Source organism: Poromitra crassiceps (genome assembly GCF_964638095.1).
Source record: "Poromitra crassiceps genome assembly, chromosome: 3".
NCBI lineage: Eukaryota > Metazoa > Chordata > Actinopteri > Beryciformes > Melamphaidae > Poromitra > Poromitra crassiceps.
In genome coordinates, this window is record NC_139625.1 from 86,371,627 (window position 1) to 86,376,948 (window position 5,322).

A 5,322-nucleotide genomic window follows, 5' to 3' on the forward strand; every position below is an offset into this window, starting at 1 on the left:
TATACTGGACTCTTTGGCTGTGTTGAAGTCCAGATTCTTTTTCGGAAATCGACGCCATTACAGTTTGCAGTTTGCCTCAAAAATAATTTATTTGAGATGGGCCATATCTGTATAAATATCAACAACTAGCCAACGCTGGTGGCCTGTTTGGAAAGAGCTTTGCTCAAAATGGTTGAAAGTTATATCAATTTGGTAATTCAGTGGCGAACTAGAAATTTAATTATTTTCTGCATGTATCTCTATGGCAATTACGTTACAAGAGACTAGTGACGCGAGACTCGTTATCGCCGGCGGCATACTGGCGTAGATACGTCATTGCATCCCCCTCCCCCCCCCCGCCCACCACAATCACAATCATACTAAACACTGATAGCATAGGCTAGGTTAGCTTGTCTCTAGGTTAGCTAAGGTCTCTAACAATGAGTGACTCTGATAGCAGCACAAACAGTCCCTTGACAGAAATGTCCTATGAAGAAGTGGAGGATCCAGACACTGACGTCGAGGATTTTTCTCCTCCGGAGTCCCCTGTCGGCGGCCCAGAACCTTATCAGTTTGAGCCACTAGCACAGGCTGGTGGGGAGCCAGCAGCAGCTATTGAAGCAGTGGGCGAGGAGATGGAGGCTCACCACAGAATGGGAGAGGTCAATGAATGGTATGATCGACAATTCAATTGAATGCCCTCTACAGGATTTGAGTGTTGTACTGTAGGCTAGCTAACAGCATTGGTTCTCAAACGTTTTCACGTGAAGGACCCCTAAACTGACACAAATTAGACCACGGACCCCCATCTGATAAGATTTTGAAACCCATGACCAAAGCAGTCATATACCCACTTCTGTCATTGCCTTACTTTTAATACCCATAGGTGGAAAATACATACAAGCCACTCTCCATTGACTTCAATGTGAAATAGCACTACAAAAAAATGCTAATAATATTTTTCTAATTTCATTTATAAATGACCCAAAGACAATATATTACAACTTTTTTGCTGGGGGCCACCTGGAACCCACTGGCTAACAGAAAATTACATTTTTGAACCAATAGCCCAGTTTTTGCAGTTACATAGGGATTTTTCATGGCACATTTCTGAAATGTCTTTTCCATTTGTAACAGGTGCTCTTGTGGCAACTGCAGCAAGCTCTCTCCTAGTGAGAACATCTGCTGCAAGGAAATACCAAAGGTATAAGCACACCAAATAACCCTAAAAAGCTCCATCGTATCAGTATTTGAAGTAACCTCACATGTACTTCTGTGGTTATAATACATTCATCACTGCATGAGACCACACAACACATATACTGCTTTTCATTCCATGCAGGTCATGCGCAGGTGTGGGCGGTATCACAGTGAAGAAGTCGCCTGTGCAACTCTGCACCCAGGGTTTGAACCAGTTGCCCTCAATCCATATGTGCTGCAGGCAGCATATGGCACTTACCTGCAACTCTTTGGGGAATTGGACGATCCGGTTTTAAATAAGCAAGTATATACAGGGAATTGTATTTACAATATTTTTAATACATATTTAGTATATAAAGTAAACAAGTACTCAGTCTCACAATCTAACATCCTTTCCATCCTGAAAATGATCCCCATTTTGTAGATTAATAAAACAAATTAACATTTTGGCCAAAGCACTGACCATATATATTCCTTCTTTACAGTTCCTACCGGCTTCTTGCATACCGCAACTTTGTGCGTTGGGTGTGGGGTTATCTGGGGAAGCATGTGAGAGTGCGCCTTCCCTCCTGCGTCGTCACCCGCATCAGGATTGAGTTCCCTGAAGATGAGGCAGCCTACACTGGTTTCAGGGAGGCCCCACTCCCTTCACTTGATTTTGAGGACTAAAATAAAATCATTTTCACTCCATCAAGTCCACAGCTGTGTCAATTCCAGAAATTATTTTTAGGCGCAGGATGGTTTTATCATCACATAACAGGTTACATTTTTAAAACATCAGTAATGCAGAACTTATATATTCATCATGTGAAGCCTATTGAGATAGAAATGTTATACTAAACATCAGTAATGCAGAACTTATATATTCAGCAGTTATGTCATTCATCATGTGAAGCCTATTGAGATAGAAATGTTATACTAGTAGCCTAGGAGTAGAGAAAGTGGCAGCAAGCAAGCTCAAAGTCAAGTAGAATACAAAAGTGAAAAAAGGAGCTTACTGGTTACTTTATGAGAAATTTAATCCAGAAGTGTTGGTACACAGGTAACCTCAGGTTTACATACAATGTACAACTTCATACAAAATAAGAGACACGGGCAGGAAAACGCAACGCGTTTCAACCTCACTGGGTCTTCATCAGGCTATGGCCTGATGAAGACCCAGTACAGAATGACCATGAGTATGACTTTTTAGTCCATGACCTAATTTTGTTTAGATTGATATAGATTGATGGGAGTTGCTTGGATTGAATTAAAACACTCCTGAAGATACTGGATAGATTTTTTTTTATCAGTGAGGGGTCTCAGTGGTTACTTGTTCTGGTTGACGCTTTACTTTATAAATTGCACTGATAACTGACTGTTCGAGTGCAATTCACAAGGTGAGGGTGACATTTACACAAGATTTTTGATAAATAATCATCACTAATGATGTGGAAGTAAGGACTAAGTTGGTGAAGGCAGCTAGAACAGTCTCGTAAGTTCAGAAAATGACATCAGTTTACTGTAATGCACCGTTTAAAATCAGGAAAAGACTTATGCCATATTACCATACCAAACTCTAAGGCTTAGTTCACACCGGCCACCCAAGCCTTGCCTTTATCCACGCTTTTAAATAGGCGTCCGTTTTAGTCAACGAGGCTGTGTACACCGGGCGCCTGAGCGCGAACCCTGCGTGTACCCACGCCTCGCCTGTGCCTTGCCGATTTTATCGTTTAGGCGCAAGTTCTATTTTCAAGCCGACAAGGCGCGTGCAGGCAGGCTTCTTCTGTCAAGCCACGAAAGAAAACCACGACAATATCCGTGGGAAATGGCAGTCAACTGAATTTCAAAATAAAATAGTTACTACAACAGTGTTGAGCAGAGAGTGAGATTGACGGGTGGCTATCACGTGGGGCTTTCTTCCCGTCGGCAAACAAATCTTCAAGAGAGAGAATAGCGACCGAAGAAGCAAGATGGACAATGTTGTTGTGCCAGCACATATTCTTGCAAGATTGCCTCTCTAAAAAGTCTGACTATAGTCAGACCTGGTTATACATATCCAGCATCAATAGAACATTAAATATATCAGATTTATTTTACCTACACATGATAATTCGGGACCACACGTGAAAAAATACAGCCGGGAGAGAGGAGAGGCGCTTGTGACTCGGCTCCAGGTTCAGCGTGCAAAGGCGTGCGGTGTGATCGGTTCACACCCAGCTCAAGGTCTGCAGGTGTAGGCGTGGGTTGAGGCAAGGCAAGGCGTAGGTTCCCTGTGTCTGTGTGAACGTAGCGGGATGATATACTGTATCTAGTCTGCTCTCACGATATCTGTTCAATTCAGGGGTCTACGATCGATATGGGCTGATATCATATGCTCATTTAAGACCATCAGCACAAAAGCTACAAAATGTAATACCGCTGAAAGGGCCTTAATTTTCCCTAAATTAATTTATCAATTTTACTTTTCAAGACCCCGCAGATACCCTGAAGTAACATCCAAACTAAGAGAAAAAAAAACAGCAGTGAGAGTCAAGAGGGGAAGAAACACCAATTTTCTGTCCCGGTAGTGTTGCAAGGTAAGGCAAGGTTGAAGAGAAGTTTGATTCGTAGCCTGCGCAGGTTGAAGGCAGTCAGATGTTCGACGGGAGACGTCAATCTTGTTCAGCTCTCAGTAGAACCTCTGGTGGGAAACAGATAAACAGATGTTTCAGGAAGACAGAGAGAGCTCAATGCCGTAGTGTTTAGTGTTCAGATACAACACAAGTTTGTGTGTGGTCTCAGATACCTTGCACACAGCCATCTGAAGTGGAGTCTGTTGAGCTGATAAAACCTCGGCATGGACTCAACCCCACCACTGGACAGGAACTAATTTGTCCAAGTAAAAAAAAAAAAAAATGTTTGAGGTAATAGTCTGTGCTACTTTGCAGCTGTTTTGGGAGGAGAACCGACAGGTCATAGCACCAATGAAAGTGATTCCTTTTCAACAGGCAGGTTGGGTGGGCTAAAGTCGTGTATGAGCATAAGAACTCATGGGTCTGGTGTTGAGACTAGGCTGTCAGTAGAAGTGATGGGGAGGTAATATTTTTTTGATTGAAAAGACATACATAAGTTTCAGTAGTTATTTGTTTGATTATACTTTTCAGTCTGGCTGTCAGTATTTCACCATGTTGTGAAAGCGATGGGAGGGATTTTTATTGAGAAGAAATAAGGTTTTCATCAAGTTATTTGTTGCTGCTTTGATTAAATGTATTTCACAGAATATCAATAATTATAATGTAGATTGAATTCACTCTTGTACTTTTTGAACAGGTTAGAAAAATTGGCTAACATGACATGGACCAAATGACTTGAAACTTACTTGGGCCTTCAGCATGGAGGGACATGTAGTCGGCAGTCAGTTGTTAGACGGGAGAAGGAAATCTTTAGTGGACAAGTTGTTCAGCTCTCAGTAGAACCTCTGGTTGGAAACAGATAACAGATGTTTTGGGAAGACAAAGAGAGGTCAAAGAGGTATCATTTAGTGTTTAGTACTGATACAAGACAAGTCGTTACTGCTAGAATATATTCGTGTGTGATCTCAGATACCGGGCGTGCACACAGCCATCTGAAGTGGAGTCTGTTGGGCTGATGGCGGCACGGTTGTGCAGTGGTAGTGCTGTCGCCTCACAGCTACAAGGTCGTGGGTTCGATCCCCCCCTGGGACGCTGTGGGCATGTTCCACGCCCCATGTCTTCAGTGCCTACTGTCCAGGTGGGCTATCTTGTCGAAAGAGCCTTTCTGTGTGGAGTTTGCATGTTCTCCCTGGGGTTCCTCCATATATAACCCCCCCAGGGCCCAAAATTAACACCCGCCAAGCGCTATTGGCAACCAGATTTTACATTTGACGGGTGACGCTCAGGGGTCTACCCGATTCTTTAAACAAGTATTTTATAACGTCCTTTGTTTAATAGTGGACGGTAAATATTCGGGAACATTACTGGCTGCATTGGCCATCTCAGCAGAATCCTTGACGTATTTATGACAAAAATTTGATATATTATTTTGGCCAGTAAGAAATATGCCTGGCGGGTGGATTTTTCCCCGCCATCTACCCGTCACCTGGCCGGTGAGTCAAAAAGTTAATTTCGGGTTCTGAACCGCCCACTAAAGACATGCAGAAGA

The 5,322-nt window shown here is 42.8% G+C and overlaps 1 long non-coding RNA gene across 1 annotated transcript; it reads right to left on the reverse strand.

Moving 5' to 3' along the window:
- Positions 1-2,180: 2,180 nt before the first annotated feature.
- Positions 2,181-4,644, reverse strand: LOC310773662. Its single transcript, XR_014552550.1, has 3 exons — positions 4,520-4,644; positions 3,947-4,026; positions 2,181-3,841 (listed from the first exon to the last, which is right to left on the reverse strand). It is a non-coding gene; the product is annotated as an uncharacterized lncRNA (long non-coding RNA).
- Positions 4,645-5,322: the final 678 nt, after the last annotated feature.